Source organism: Schistocerca nitens, chromosome 5, assembly GCF_023898315.1.
Source record: "Schistocerca nitens isolate TAMUIC-IGC-003100 chromosome 5, iqSchNite1.1, whole genome shotgun sequence".
Classification (NCBI taxonomy): Eukaryota; Metazoa; Arthropoda; class Insecta; order Orthoptera; family Acrididae; genus Schistocerca; species Schistocerca nitens.
This window is the reverse complement of record NC_064618.1, coordinates 94,088,280-94,105,758: the sequence shown is the minus strand read 5'-3', so window position 1 is coordinate 94,105,758 and position 17,479 is coordinate 94,088,280. Positions and strand designations below refer to the sequence as shown.

Genomic DNA, 17,479 nt, shown 5'->3' with positions numbered 1-17,479 from the left:
CAAGAAATTAAACACTTACATAGCTTCAAATATCGCGTTCAGTATAACACGGGAACTTTTGTATCTTGGCCACCCCGTAGTTTCATATATACGTCAGCTTGTCGAGAAAACGGCTGCGAACAGTTGCAAATTGTACAAACATTGATTGAGTTGTTACGTTAATCTGACAGAATAAATACACCGGAAAAAAATAAAGTTTTCAAAATGGTTCAAATGGCTCCAAGCACAATGGGAGTTAACATCTTAGGTCATCAGTCCCCTAGACTTAGAGCTACTTAAACGTAACTAACCTAAGTGCATTACACATATCCATGCCCGAGGCAGGATTCGAACCTGCGACCGCGGGAGCAGCGCGGTTCATGACTGAAACGCCTAGAACCGAACGTTTTCGCTTCCATGATTCCGTAGTATCACAAATTCTTGACTATAGCAATCATATTTCCCCAGTACATAAACACAAGATAGTGAGTACAAATGTCGCATTTTGTATTTTTATTAATTTCTAGGAAGATGTTATGTACCAGCGAATTGTTACTGGTTGGTTACTGAGAAAAAAATAGCTTGAGCTCGTCACCCCGGAAACACATTAAAACCTTCTACATAGCAGCCTACTTCAAAGGTCAGATATTACACAAAATCTTTAAACACAAATCACGTTCGGTTCATCATCACCCAAAACAGAGAGCTGGTCAGCTGGTAACCCAGTTGCAACCCTGAAATCTCTATATAAATCGTATAAGTGATGTACACCACAAGCACTGCACACCAGTAAGTCAGTGGACAATGTTATATCCAAAGGCGTATTACAAGCAGGTACTTTCTCCCACCTCAACGGACTGGAGGAGGAACGCCACGGCAGCTGACCACAGCCTGTAGTTTCTTAACGCTAGCCACACCTCTTAACACAAATGCCTGATCATGTGTCAGCAGCGAGGTGGCTGCGTTTACGGGGTAGCAGATTACAACATTCTATTTTCAAAGCAGGCATCCTCAACTGCTTCGTCTCCAGCTTCGTTACCCTCAATTCCCATACGCCCTTTTTCCCAAAAGAATGACGTTTTGTAACACCATAGCTATAACGCTCTACTGATTAATTTTGTTTTTGTTTCATTTAATATTACATCGTTAAGCTTCTGTAAACATTGTTTCATTGAATCGATAACACAAAACTGTATACTCCTTTCTTTGTACAAACTTTGATGTCATGGTTTGGTTCTATGCAAAGTAGTGTATCTGTCATTCTTTGTCCCATTTGGAGGGAACAAAACTTACTGTATGTAATTGTAATTTCTGTGTGAATAATTTTTTTGTAGAAATGTCAATATGTGCAAATGTTCTGTTTTATTTAATGTATTTGGTTACTGTTATGTAAACTGCTGATCCTCACTTAGGGTTCTTAGTTAGTTTGTATGTAAAAGGTAGTGTGGTTCCCCTCGGGAACGGAACTGTGTAGCGCGCGCAAATTGTGGTTGGCCTAGGTAGAAAAGGTGGAACAAGAGTCAGTCGGGAACGAGCTACGAGTCGGGGACGAGCTACGAGCCCGTGCACTGCCATGTAAAAGATGCATATTGTGCTGGTTCCGAGAGAGGCTTTTCCTGCCGCTTTCCAATGCCTCGGAAGAATGGATAAATAGCTGGAAATATTCTGGGATTGGTATCAATCATCGCCACCAAGAAATGACACAGTCCAGCATTTCTACCTGCAATTCCACCTAACAACATGCAGTTGCCACCACATTGCGCAATCATTACATCGGAATACTACAATGATGTACAGTGAAGGATCAGCTTAATGGATGTGTTAGTGTGCACAAATATAAGGTAAATTTTATCTGAATTTATGTACCTACCCTGATTTTTTTTCCTCATCATAACACCTCTCAGGTTCCTCTCCGTTTGAGCTAAAGTGATATCCGAGTGTCCTTACTAAAAGAACATTAAAGCCCAATATTTTGCTCATTAATGCCTCTCCAACATAGTAAAAAGAAAGTTAAAATTAATGTGGCAAGAGAGTGAGTTAAAGTAAATGTTGTTTGCTGAAAATACTCCTATTAAAACTGCTTATTAAAGTGCTGTTGCTAACTTCAAAATTAAAAGTTCTTAAGACTGAGGCTTATAAATCAAATGATCACATTGTTGTCTGTAGTAAACTCAAAAAGGTGAGTCAGTTTCTTGCAATTTTGTCAACATTGTGTTTCGCTGTAGTGAAAGTGAGAAAGCTGCAGTTGTGAAACGTTGTATACTCATGTTTGCTAGGTGTTTGTCTCTCTTGTGTATTAGAAGTGCATATTAATAGTAATGTTATAAAGACCATTCACTTTGTGCAAGCCCTGAAAGTAATAGTGTCTTTCGGTATCTGTTATAATTTTGCAAATTGTTTCTGCTGCTCTGTTAGTTCCAATCTTACCGTAAACATATGTATGTGTAAGAGTTCACTGCACTCGCGGGTGACAAAGTATAGGTTGTGTTGATCCGTTATAGTTACTTATATCTACTTCCTTAAACGAGAACGTTAATCTTTCTCTTGCCTAATTAGGCTGGCGACCGTTTTCCTTATTCTATAAACAGTATAGCTAGGCAAAATTTTGTTTGTTACTGTTCAAATATTTACGTAATTCTGACTTTCACTTCCGATAAGCCACCTCCGTTAGGTACAACACGGTCAACATAACAAAATTCCTCTCAGAGGGTAACACTGATCTGTTGCTTTATACCATTATTACTCTAACAAAATAATTCTGTTTTGCAAATTGCCTCCAGTTTCGAGGTTATGGTATAGCAGTAGCAGACGGGCGTGTTATACGTGGCTTTTCCGTGACAGGACTATTTGTTCTGTTGGGACATACTACGTAATAAACCAAATTTGGTATTTCATGGTACAAGCTACGTAAATACTGCTGCAGTGTTATAGTTTCCTCGTCCGGCCTATTTAAGTAAAGAAACGTTGGCTACGTGTGACTAGGACTCCCATACTGAGAGTTCCGTACAAACTTAATTATGTATATAGATGGTTCATCCATGCTGGAAGTCGACAATCTCGACCATTTTTGTCTGTTATCGAAACTGATATTGGCAAAATATCAGTCCCAACGATTCCAAGATTTTCGAGAATATTTGAAGGGCTTATTTCAATAGTGGTACATGTCCATTACCTCCATTTTTCTGTCTGCAATGCTCCGACATTAATGGTCCAAACAAACAGAAAGAAAAGTTCATCTCTAGCAAGAAGCCATATGCTAGAATATTTCTAGTATCTCAACTGCAGATTTTTCAGCGCTCATTTAACTTTAGGACTCTGTATCTCAGAATGAACAAAAGTGTACTTATACCACTATTGAAATAGGCCCTTCATTTTAATTTCAATAACATAAATTTGACACAGAATCATGAAGGAGGCAGGCGACCATTGTTATAATAATCAGCAGTTCCGCATTCAGGCTGACTGGGTTGCAATGATAAAAATTTCCAAATATTTGTTTCACGTAGAACTTGAAACGCCATACCTACGTGCAGTAATCGCTCCTGCATATCTGGTGATGGATAAATTCCGAAACGCGTCATATGAACAATTAAGTTATTCCTTGCTTGATGTTTGACTTTTGCCATTGTGATCCAGTCATCCTAAATGCAAAACTATTAATTGCTTTAATTTCAAGTTTGACATCGGATGACAAAAAGAAATTTGTTTGGTGTTATACAATTACAAATTAACAGTTTCCGGGAATGAAATTTTCACTCTACAGCGGAGTGTGCGCTGATACGAAACTTCCTGGCAGATTAAAACTGTGTGCCGGACCGAGACTCGAACTCCGGACCTTTACCTTTTGCGGGCAAGTGCCCTACCAACTGAGCTACCCAAGCACGACTCACGCCCCGTCCTCACAACAGAGCACTTGCCCGCGAAAGGCAAAGGTCTCGCGTTCGAGTCTCGGTCCGGCACACAGTTTTAATCTGCCAGGAAGTTTCAACAGTTTTCGGATTTATTCCTTTACTTGTAGTGTGAAACCTTGCTTCTTGCAAATTTAACCGTTCTATGCCAATGGGAAGTACCCTATAGTTTTTGATGAGTGAGTTTGCGGGTGTTAAAATACGTGTCTTCTGACAGCACTGACTTAGAAGCTTCAGTTTCTTACATCGGCAATGGACGATAGCCCTCAATATGTGACATAAATTCCAACGTGATACGTCTACCCGTTCCTGAGAGAAAGGGCTTTCAACATCAGACGGACAACAAAGCGATCCCATAATGGTTCCGTTTTTACTGATTCACACAAGGACCTCTAAAAAACGGATTTGTATATCAACAGAATGTGTTTTACTGCTGAATATGTCTGATTGATAGTGTAAAGGGCACTTGAGGAGTCACTGCAGGAATTTGGTAGAATGATTTCATCTGCGCTAGCGGCTTCAAACCGCATATAATAGTGTCATACACTGTGAACGCATTATGTGAGCGATTCTTGAGGGAACGTTTGGGAAGTAACAAGACACAACCGATGGAGTTCCCTGCTTAGACCGCCGCCCCATGTGCCCAAGCGGTTATAGGCGCTTTAGTCCGGAACCGCGCTGCTGCTACGGTCGCAGCTTCGAATTCTGCCTCGGGCATGGATGTGTGTGATGTCCTTAGGTTAGTTAGGTTTAACTAGTTCTAAGTTTAGGGGACTGTTGACCTCAGCTGTTAAGTCCCATAGTGCTTAGAGCCATTTTGAACCCTGCTTGGACCCATCTGTGGGGGCCTGCCCACTCGTCGCGTATAGGGTGCCTAACGGATGCTGCGTTCTCGGAATACCATACAGCAATTGAAGGAAATAACATTAGCAGTTTTATTTCAATAAAGCAGATTGACAATACTTAACTGGAATTTACAAAGGTGTCGCAAGCGATGGGCGAAATGCAACATAAATCCGAGTCCTTTGCTATATGAAATCTCCATGTAAGTTTAACACACAGTTTGTGGATCACTAATAACTGCTATCGTAGCGTTCCCTACTAGGCCTGTCCGAATACTTAGCGGCCGAGGCTGGCAGAAGCGGCGCTTTTATTCTCCTCTTGTAGAGGCCGCTCCTGTCGTGGTGCTGTCCTAATCAGCGCACCATTGGCCGACGTCGTTTCACCGCCTTCTCTTCTCTTGCGTTCTTCATCTTCGTTCCGGCGCTTGTGGTTACGCCAGAACACCGTAAGTGTAAACTTAGTAAACTATGACTTCTGAAAGTCACAGGTTTGACAACCTAGTCTGGGGTAGAACTCCTTCTGCATGCTGATAAATTAAAATAATTATGGGTCTCCTTAGGAACCAGAGTGGTGAACGACTGTAATACCGGCGAAGCAGAGCAATATAGTCAGCATTAAGCGCCAGTAGGACCTGCTCCGCGCGAATCAAGAATGGCCCGTTTGCCTGCAGTTTTACGAACACCTCGATTAGAGGCCGAGCAACCGTGTAGAATGCCGGTGGTTGTTCATGACGATCCCTCCACAGGATGGAGGCACACCTGCCTCAACACAGATGGCAGCCTGATTCCCTCATGATGAATAGCATCGTTGTTGTGGTCTTCAGTCCAGAGACTGGTTTGATGCGGCTCTCCATGCCATACAGTAAAGCTGCATGCCCTCGGGAAAAATTACAGCTGTACCTCCCCTTACTTGCAGCCGTTCGCAGTACCAGCACAGCAAGGCTGTTTTGGTTAGTGTTACAAGGCCAGATCAGTCAGTCATCCAGACTGTTGCCCCTGCGGAAGGAGGATGTTAAAGCAGACTAGCGTTGGCAAAGAGGGCATTCCTGGCCAAGAGAAGTCTAGGCTGCTGCCCCTCTTCAGGAACCACACGTTTGTCTGGCCTCTCAACACATACCCCTCCGTTGTGGTTGCACCTACGGCACGGCTATCTGTATCGCTGAGGCACGCAAGCCTCCCCACCAACGGCAAGGTTCATGGTTCATGTGGGGGGGGGGATAGCATCGATGACTTTGAAATATGATGGCCTAGCTCAGCTATCAACCGTGCGTGGATGATGGTGAAGGCGGCACAGCACTAAAGTCCTACAAAACTAGAGAAGACGTGATTGGTCTGCTCACCATGACGTATGGCTGAGGTGCTTTAACATATTTAATGCCTTTCTTCAGGTGCGTTACCTGTGTCAGCCTCTCATATGTGATGTGAGAACCAGAACTTTACTGAAGTTTTCGGAAATATCTTGTTTTTTATAAATGGGTAGGTTAACAGGGCAATGAGAATGATTAAAATTAACGTAAACACATTTAGCTGAAGAAAATTAGAAACTTGTGCTATCTGCTCACTCCTCCAATAACCTTAGTGCAAGCTGTTGCTTGCTCTAATCATAAATACATGTCTGAGTAAAGTCAAATGTCATTACGAGGGTAAGTCAAATAAAAACCTTAAATTTGTAATAAAAAATCGAAATTTCGCGCCGTTATCCTGTAAGTTGGTAAGCGTGCTACAAACAGCGTGTAGAATGCCCTGTAGGTGGTAGCATAGTGCAGATGCACGCATACCGTCGCAGTATCAGTATAAAGATGGCCGCCCCACTTGCGACTTGCACCAGCGAAGAACAGCGTTCTGTTATTCGGTTTTGCGTAGTGAAGGTGTGAAACCTATTGAAATTCATTGACGAATGAAGGTTCAGTACGGTGATGCATGTTTGACATAGCAGCTAGTCTACGAATGGAATGGGAAGTTCGCAAATGGTGTGACTTCAGTGGAAGATGCTCCTCGTCCAGGTAAGGCACAACGAGTTGTGACTCCACAGAACATTTCAGGAGTTGAAGCCATACTGAAGGAAAACCACCGAATGACACTGAATGACATTGCAGCATGGGTCAGCACACCACATTGTGCACGATGTGCTCCTGTTTCACCAAGTGTCTGCAAAATGGGTACCACGGCAGCTGACTCCTGAAATGAGAGGACGACGTGTAGATGATTGTGAAGATCTTCTCCGGCGCTTTGAACGAGAAGGTGATGTCTTCCTTGCAAGAATCGTTACTGGGGACGAAACCTGGGTTAACTTCCATTTCTAGTGTCTTCCTCATCCGCCATACTCACCAGACCTTGCCCCAAGTGGTTTTCATATGTTTGGACCACTCAGAGACGCAATTGGAGGAAGTTCTGTTCTAATGAAGAGGTACGCCACGCGGTGCATGAGTGGTTGCGCGGACTACCAAAAGAATTTTTTTCTAAGGGAATTTATGCACTTTGTAAGCTCTGGAGGACTTGCATTAAGCGTGGGGGAGATTATGTTGAAAAGTGATACAGCTTTGTACCACTTCTGCACAATAAATAATACTTTAAAATTATTTAAGGTTTTCATTTGACTCACCCTCGTATCTTTGCATAAAGAAAAATATTACCTTCGCAATAACCTTCAAATTGTGCGCTACAGCCTTACTTTTTATGCATAAGTTAGTGAATTTACTCGTGGCACTTTCGTTGCCTACGTCTGCGGTCACTTTCAAAACTCAAATTAACAATCAGATCAACTAATTTAATGAGATTGAACCTTGATTTGGTGTACCCATATATCATTACATTAAAATAAAAATAGTAAATAGTTGAGAGTGTGTGAATAAGAACAGTCGCGTAATTAAGTTTACAAAATAATGTCAAGCTTTATTAATCCTTCTGCAACCACAAGAAGCTGATAAATCTTACATAAAAATGACAAAAACAAATCAGATTAGGCATGTTGTTTGATTGGCGAAGCATACATTGCGGCGGAAGCTATACAAATTATCCCCTGAATTAATCCCCTTCCCAACGCACTCTCACTTTGTTTACATGGATCTACTGTGACGCCCACCCCTATTCATATGGGATCATCTACGACCAAGTATAGCCCAAACTATATTTCACCTGAGAACTGGGAGCTGTGAATATCATTTAGCAACCCTACACCAGTGCAGCAATATTTTACCTAGGGAAAGATCTGAAGTACTCCATCGGGGGAAGATCAGAGGAAGAAAGTCAAGAATCACAACCACTTTCCACGAAGCCTCAGTACAGGGGCCTCATTACCAAAACGAAACTGCCCTCACATTGCACACCCCAACTGAATACTCACTGACTTTCCTCTCTTGACTGTTCTGTCAGCCTGGTACCCAATCCACACACAGCCACAGGGTTCCCACACTGGGGGAGCAAGCCTCCACTTTGTATATCCTGAGATGAGACAATCAATCACTTCAAATCTCTCGTGTCTAAAAAGAAATATTTTAGACCAGGGAGGCGTCATCTCACAGAAAGCACGGCCATGTTTTGGCAAAAAACAGTCTAGGGGGGACCAGGTCATTCGTTTATGGAGAGCTCTAATCTTTCTGGGTTGATCATTTCCAATTTCTGAAAGAAGGCTGTTAGGCTTCCCAGACGGTCATGCCCATGAAATATAAATTTTTGCTGCTCACTAAAAGAACGTGGCAACTTCCTGGCTTGAGGGATTTACGTCTTGCGTCCACTAACCACACACACCGGGCGTTCTATCCATATGATGCCAGTTTCTAACATGAGAATGCACGGAATTTTATGACCTCCCCGCCGTTTGCACCAAGGGTTTCTCTTAAATGTCTTCCTCCGCCAACATTCTGCCAACTGGCCGCCTTCTCAATGGAATGCCGTCCGGCGCAGGTAAAATGGTTTGCGAACCCACACTCTTCTCTCCAACTGCAAGCGGAAGGTGGAAGGGCTTCGGCCGGAAGTCCCTCTGCAAATAGGACCCACTGAGCGCTGCTTCCTAGGATCACTCACACAGCCTGATTAGATTAGATTAGACTAGATTAATACTAGTTCCATGGATCATGAATACGATATTTCGTAATGATGTGGAACGAGTCGAATTTTCCAATACATGACATAATTAGGTTAATTTAACAACATAATTAAGTTAATATAACAACTTTATTTTTTGTGTTTTTTGTTTTTCTTTATTTTTTATTTTTATTTTTTTTTATTTTTTTATTTTTTTTCTTAATTTATATCTAAAAATTCCTCTATGGAGTAGAAGGAGTTGTCATTCAGAAATTCTTTTAATTTCTTCTTAAATACTTGTTGGTTATCTGTCAGACTTTTGATACTATTTGGTAAGTGACCAAAGACTTTAGTGCCAGTATAATTCACCCCTTTCTGTGCCAAAGTTAGATTTAATCTTGAATAGTGAAGATCATCCTTTCTCCTAGTATTGTAGTTATGCACACTCCTATTACTTTTGAATTGGGTTTGGTTGTTAATAACAAATTTCATAAGAGAGTATATATACTGAGAAGCTACTGTGAATATCCCTAGATCCTTAAATAAATGTCTGCAGGATGATCTTGGGTGGACTCCAGCTATTATTCTGATTAAACGCTTTTGTGCAATAAATACTTTATTCCTCAGTGATGAATTACCCCAAAATATGATGCCATATGAAAGCAATGAGTGAAAATAGGCGTAGTAAGCTAATTTACTAAGATGTTTATCACCAAAATTTGCAATGACCCTTATTGCATAAGTAGCTGAACTCAAACGTTTCAGCAGATCATCAATGTGTTTCTTCCAATTTAATCTCTCATCAATGGACACACATAAAAATTTGGAATATTCTACCTTAGCTATATGCTTCTGATTAAGGTCTATATTTATTAATGGCGTCATACCATTCACTGTACGGAACTGTATGTACTGTGTCTTATCAAAATTCAGTGAGAGTCCGTTTACAAGGAACCACTTAGTAATTTTCTGAAAGACAGTATTGACAATTTCATCAGTTAATTCTTGTTTGTCAGGTGTGATTACTATACTTGTATCATCAACAAAGAGAACTAACTTTGCCTCTTCATGAATATAGAATGGCAAGTCATTAATATATAATAAGAACAACAAAGGACCCAAGACTGACCCTTGTGGAACCCTACCACCATTTATGGTCCCCCAATTCATCTCTCTCCCTGTTCTCCGTTGCCTCCACTAAGGGTCCTCAGGTACAAGTTCTCTACAGGTTACACATAGAGTTATATGAACGTTCTGCCCATAATTTTCATGTAATAGTCATTAACCACATGTAGGAAATGTAGTGCTGCGGAACACCGAGATAATGACCTAAAATACTAACATTAATCTGACTGATGCTGTTGTTAAAGTGAGAGATTGGCATGCCACCTCCCATCAGGTTTAGCTGTAGCTGATGGTATGCCGAGCTGACTGCCTTACAGGTACGAATGCGCGTTACGGGTATGCGATTGGAAGAGGGTCAAGTTTGGCTTGTTGGATCATCATTGGCCACTACTAAATTAGTGTTACAAGAACAAAATGAAATGTTACTTTTGTATTCATAATCAGTTGGTACTGAGTTGCTTTTAAGTTGACTTGTGATACCATCAACCACCGTTCTGTTTGATATTATGCGACTATTTCTACCACAGTTAAAACTTTAATCGCTAAACGCAACATACTGTCTAGTGAAAATTAAATACTAAAATCAGCATTTCATGAAAGTACACATGCACAGTTTTAAGAAGTGTATCCATTTGTAAGATATAATTTTATAATGATACTGAAATTGTGAGGTGAAGCATCGTCAGAGATAGTGCAAAACATTTGCCTCCATTTAACCAGAAATAAGCTGTAAGGACTGATAATATGAGTAGATCCACCCAATGGAAACTGTGTAAAACTAAATGGATATTCGCATCTATTAAGAGAAAACAGCTATAAAAAGAAGAATCAATGGAAGCTTATTCGTCAGTAACAAAATACTTTCTTTGATTTATAGAGTCTTTGAAAGCCAAAACTGCATTATACCTTTCGTGATAAAACGTAATTCTAATATTTTAATACGAATGTTTCTATTCTCATTGATGCCAGAACGAACGGAAGAAGTAACAGATTTTAATGGATTCTGTGAGGATGCAATGCGGATTTTGCACCTAAAGCAGCTTTGTAATATTATTCAGTTTACAGTCTCTGAATAAAGATACATCAGATATATTGGACGATATTTGTTATACAACGGCAAGTGCTATGTCGCTCAACTAGGGCCAAAATATTAAAGGATTGCTGAAATTAATACATTATACCAGGAAAATATCTGAACGAAGCGTGTGACATTAACACCACGTAGAGCTCATGCAGAATAACGTGTCCCCGGCACGGGAATGCTGTGAGCGATGGACGAGTCCATCCCCTTGTTGTGGAATGACAGCCACGTCGCCGGCCGGAGTGGCCGTACGGTTCTAGGCACTTCAGTCTGGAACCGAGCGACCGCTATGGTTGCAGATTCGAATCCTGCCTCGGGCATGGATGTGTGTGATGTCCATAGCTTGTTATTGTTGTTGTGGTCTTCAGTCCTGAGACTGGTTTGATGCGGCTCTCCATGCTACTCTATCCTGTGCAAGCTTCTTCATCTCCCAGTACCTACTGCAACCTACATCCTTCTGAATCTGCTTAGTGTATTGATCTCTTGGTCTCCCTCTACGATTTTTACCCTCCACGCTGCCCTCCAATGCTAAATTTGTGATCCCTTGATGCCTCAAAACATATCCTACCAACCGATCCCTTCTTCTAGTCAAGTTGTGCCACAAACTTCTCTTCTCCCCAATCCTATTCAATACCTCCTCATTAGTTACGTGATCTACCCACCTTATCTTCAGCATTCTTCTGTAGCACCACATTTCGAAAGCTTCTATTCTCTTCTTGTCCAAACTTGTTATCGTCCATGTTTCACTTCCATACATGGCTACACTCCATACAAATACTTTCAGAAACGACTTCCTGACACTTAAATCTATACTCGATGTTAACAAATTTCTCTTCTTCAGAAACGATTTCCTTGCCATTGCCAGTCTTCATTTTATATCCTCTCTACTTCGACCATCAGTTATTTTATTCCCTAAATAGCAAAACTCCTTTACTACTTTAAGTGTCTCATTTCCTAATCTAATCCCCTCAGCATCACCCGATTTAATTTGACTACATTCCATTATCCTCGTTTTGCTTTTGTTGATGTTCATCTTATATCCTCCTTTCAAGACACTGTCCATTCCGTTCAACTGCTCTTCCAAGTCCTTTGCTGTCTCTGACAGAATTACAATGTCATCGGCGAACCTCAAAGTTTTTACTTCTTCTCCATGAATTTTAATACCTACTCCGAATTTTTCTTTTGTTTCCTTTACTGCTTGCTCAATATACAGATTGAATAACATCGGGGAGAGGCTACAACCCTGTCTCACTCCTTTCCCAACCACTGCTTCCCTTTCATGCACCTCGACTCTTATAACTGCCATCTGGTTTCTGTATAAATTGTAAATAACCTTTCGCTCCCTGTATTTTACCCCTGCCACTTTCAGAATTTGAAAGAGAGTATTCCAGTTAACGTTGTCAAAAGCTTTCTCTAAGTCTAGTCCATAGGTTAGTTAGGTTTAATTAGTTATAAGTTCTAGGCGACTGATGACCTCAGATGTTAAGTCGCATAGTGCTGAGAGCCATTTGAACCATTTGAACAGCCACGTCGGCTGCCCCTCGCCCGCTCACCTGCGTAGTACGGGCGCTCTCCTCGCTGCCTCTTTAGTGCATAGCCTGGCGCTGCAGTCTTCACACGTGTAGGTGCAGGGATAGTTCCTTGTTATTCGGAACCCAAGATTATATACAGTCCCACTGAAGTTTTGGCAGAAGAGGCGAACAAGAAAGGAAAAAGTCTCATTAAAAACTATGTTTGAAAGGATGGCCGTTCAAATCGCTCAACAAAGGGAATAAATAAGTTGTGGGGGGGGGGGGGGACGTATCTACATGTACTTGCCAAGGACTCAGTACTCTGAATGACTGTGAAGGGAGGAGGAATATTTATTCTTGGGTTATATTGCTGAACTGGTTGCCAGGGGACTAACACATAATTAACATGTCACACAGTCCCCTATGCTACATTTTTACGTCTTTATGTTTCATGAGATTTCGTTCTGACAGCAGGTTGTTGGTCTTGTTTTGTTTAATTATTTGTTTAGGAGACTATTTATTTTTCGGCCCTCTAGGTAGAAACTGATGGCACTGAACGTGTGTATTTGTCGAATAATTGGTCATCCTGGCATAATGTACCAATACGATCGTCTGCAGATTCGCTCTGTAGCTTACAAGCTATACACGACATACGTTTGTGCATGCGCTTCAGTTGTCGGCCGTTCACAAAGCAGGCGCCACCACCACCACCACCACCACCACCACCACCACCACCACCAACCACCAGCTGGGCGGGGTGGCCGAGCGGTTCTAGGCGCTACAGTGTGGAACCGCGCGACCGCACTGTCGCAGGCTAGAATCCTGCCTCGGGCATGGGTGTGTGTGATGTCCTTAGGTTAGTTAGGTTTAAGTAGTTCTAAGTTCTAGAGGACTGATGACTTCAGGAGTCCCATAGTGCTCAGAGCCATTTGAACCATTTGAACCAACCACCAACCACCACCGCTGTCTCCTCCCCTACCGCACTGGCAGTGCAGATGTGGCCCAGTTTACTTTCTGCACAACCTAACATCGCCTCAATGCTTGACAATAGCGGCCTCATTTCGGTGAAGAAGAGAGTGCGCAAGTTTCTCCAGGGATGCTATATCCAGCTCAAACCACATACTGATGATTACTGTAGTGGACTGTTAAGGCAGCCAGTCCACACTGAAATAGCCGAAAGGGCACGCGTCAACTCACGCCGTCTGGCGTTAAGTCTGGAACAGGATTCGTAATGAATGTGATAAAGAAAAGAACGTAGCTACTAGAACACTTAACTTTTATATTGTCCTTTGGTATACAGCATACTGGATGATACAAGTGAGCCTCTATCTTGAGGTACATGCAATGGTACAAATGGCGCCTTGCTAGGTCGTAGCCATTAACTTAGCTGAAGGCTATTCTAACTGTCTCTCGGCAAATGAGAGAAAGGCTTCGTCAGTGTAGTCGCTAGCAACGTCGTCGTACAACTGGGGCGAGTGCTAGTAAGTCTCTCGAGACCTGCCGTGTGGTGGCGCTCGGTCTGCGATCACTCCAGTGGCGACACGCGAGTCCGACATGTACTAATGGACCGCGGCCGATTTAAAGCTACCACCTAGCAAGTGTGGTGTCTGGCGGTGACACCACAATTACATTATGTAGAGCTACCACATTGTGGACTGGTATATTTCATCTCTTGTTCCAAATAGTCACAGACATTTTCTGTCGCACTATATACGGATGAAGATGACAGAGACTACAGCAAAGGTAAAAATATTTAACTGGACAAACGAAAGCTTTGTCTTCAATAAAGGAGTGAAACAAGTTAATGGCCTCTTCACTGCCTTATTCAGTACAGCCTTACACAGTGTATAGTAAACAAGACCAATAAATATTTATGAAAACTAGCCGGGTATATACATATATTAATGACATTGCAGTGGTAGATACAACTACCAACACCCTTAAAGAAACAGAAGTATTAAAAATCGGCCTCACAATAAATGAAATAAAACAGTGTATGGTTATCCCACACTCTGAGGCCGAAAGAACCCTCTAAATATTAATGGGAAATGTTGCAACGGGGTATCTTTCATAAAACGATAATAGCATTGTAATGGCTACAAGGATAAGGATACAAGCAGTGCACGGATCTCACTTTGTAAATCAGCTTTTCCGAAATGGCCTTATTACAAGATGGAAAAACGCCCTACTTCGCCCAGTTGTCACGTAGGAATCCGAAGTATCGACGCTGAATCAGTTATACAAAAACGCTTTAAAAGCCTTTGAACGAAAATTACTATGAAAAATTTATGGCTCAACACAGGAGGAAGAAGCCTGGAGGATACGCTAGTACACCAAGTTGCAACCAATAATACAACGAAGAGAGACAATGAAATTTGTCCATTGACAACAAATAGGATGGCTAGGACACGTGGAGAGAATGGCGGAATGATCAAAGGTATGATTCATGCTGCTAGACGGAAAGGGAGACCCAGAAGGAGGAGGACTGATGATTTAATGAAAAGAACTATTAAAAAACCGAGAAGCATCGAAGAGAATAGTTGACCCGAACGCTGACCAAGGGTTGCAGCGCTACCGAATAATAACAATAATAATAATAATAATGTGAAGAAGATTCAGTATGAGTGATTAAGTGGGCCAGTCGAGGTAGAATGGTGTGCCTGAGTGTTCGCCAGACCAGTAACGTATGCTTACAGACATATGAACCCGGCTGTTGTCATCTCGGAAGATGGCAGTGTCCACAGCATTACTAAACCGTCAAATTGCAGGTACAGATCTCTGACTGGAAATGGAAGGAAAAAGGTGCTATGAACATGTGTCCGGAAATGCATCGTTGCCACAGTAGATGGTGCTGACGAATGAAGGTTCCTCTGACCATGTGGCGCGTGTTCCTTGTGTACTGCAGGTTGTGTGATTGACGCAGCATACTGTAAGCAGAAGAATGTTCCGACATTGGTGTTGGGGACAAGCCGCGGTGGTGTTTGTGTACGGCCAAGCAGATGGAAGCGGTAGAGAGGCAGCATGGATACACAAAAAAGGTACCCTCACAGACACAAACAACGTCCACAACTTTCAAGCTCCTTTCGGGTGTTTATGTGATCGTAATCCTTTCAGACAGTCGAAAGTGCAGGGAGGTGGCCGACCGTGTGTACACCAGATTTGGAGGACCGGATTCTACAGGATATTGAGATGAACCCTAGTAGAAGATCCAGACAAGTGGCCCACCAACATGGTGTAAGCTGTAAGTAGGCTGTTTATGTTTTCTTATTGGTAATCCCACGTAGCGCTCTATATGAAAAATCACTGGCTGTGCTGTGTGCAGTCTGTGGGTAGTTTGCATTGTTGTCTGCCATTGTAGTGTTGGGCAGTGGCAGCTGGATGTGAACAGCGCGTAGCGTTGCGCAGTTGGAGGTGAGCCGCCAGCAGTGGTGGATGTGGGGAGAGAGATGGCGGAGTTTGGAATTTTTTATAACTGGATGTCATGAACTGATATGTATATTATGAGTTTTCAACATTATTAAGGTAAATACATTGTTTGTTCTCTACCAAAATCTTTCATTTGCTAAGCCTATCAGTAGTTAGTGCCTTCAGTAGTTTGAATCTTTTATTTAGCTGGCAGTAGTGGCGCTCGCTGTATTGCAGTAGTTCGAGTAACGAAGATTTTGTGAGGTAAGTGATTTGTGGAAGGTATGAGTTATTTGATTATGCCACATATCTGTAATCATGAAATATTGAAGAAGTGTCGACGAATAAGGTAAGAAATAATGAGTAGTGGTTAGGGACGCTGATTTGTGAAAAAGGTTGTTGTTAACCAAGAATCGTACTTTAAGAGTTATGAAATGTGTGTAAATGCATGAATGTATCACAATGCCGACGAAAACGTTTTGAACACTGTTATATTCATAGGATTTTGTATCCACACATTTGCAACGAAAATTCTCGACCTCTGAAATTTTTTATATGAGACTGCCACTGTAGGAAACTGCTGTCGTAAATATTTCGGTAAGAAAGGTAAGTGACCTTGACGTAACGCGTCTTGAGCGGCCACCTGTGCCAGCCACCTGGAGAAACAGCCATTAGGTAAAAAAAAAAATAAAAGAGGCCATTAACCTCGCTATTGACATTCCTTTGTAGAAAGCATCGCAAATACGACACGCTCATTACTTGGAAACATATGATTACTTGTATTTTGTGCTACTTACTGAAATGCTTATGAATTGATGGGAAATATTCGTACAACTGCACACCTGATTAGGACAAGTGTCTTTCTACGAGAGTTGAGAGAATTTCTACTAACTTATGAAATGTCACATGACTATTGAATGATATTTTTATGCTTTGTTTTTCATAGTTGCTTATTTCATTTGATATCTAGTTTCCAGCTGTGTTGCAGCATTGCTTTTATAAAATAAAATGCATTTGCTAATGTGAACACTTTCTGTCAACAGATCTATTAAATAATAATTTTGTAATCCACATTCATAAAAAAAGGAGGTCTTGGAATGGAAAGAACAATAAGAAGGGACTAATAACAGTAACTGCATATATAATTTTCTTTTCGAGTACTTGGTAATTTTTGTAGAATTAGTTTTTGTGGTGCACCACTTTAATTACTTAGACATTAAGATGTGAATAGACATTTCCCTTGTCTGCGTTGTTATCTTTAGTGTACTATTTTTTCTGCTTGAGCTATGTCATGTTTAGGTATAAGATATTTCATTTTCTGCTTGCCAGGCATAGTGCTACTAAATTTCACTTTGTATTACTCTGTTAAGCCAGTTTACTACTGATTTATTTTTCTTGTTTGCTGCTCATTGCCTTATATTAGTTGTAATTTATACTGCTTGCTTCGCCATTTGTATTTTTGATCATTGGTGTTTGTGTTAATTGTTTTGTGCTGCTGCATTGCCTCGTCCCTTAGTTTAGCATCTGAGCTCAGTAGATTTAAGTTAGCTTAAGAGGGGGTAGACTATATAAGAAACTGACTATGGAGAATAGGGAAAGAATACA

At 41.5% G+C, this 17,479-nt stretch overlaps 1 protein-coding gene across 1 annotated transcript in view; it reads right to left on the bottom strand.

Annotated features, from left to right (window-relative positions):
• Positions 1 to 17,479, bottom strand: part of LOC126260294 (SCY1-like protein 2) — a 963,146-nt gene that overhangs the window by 296,372 nt on the left and 649,295 nt on the right. The window lies entirely within an intron of this gene.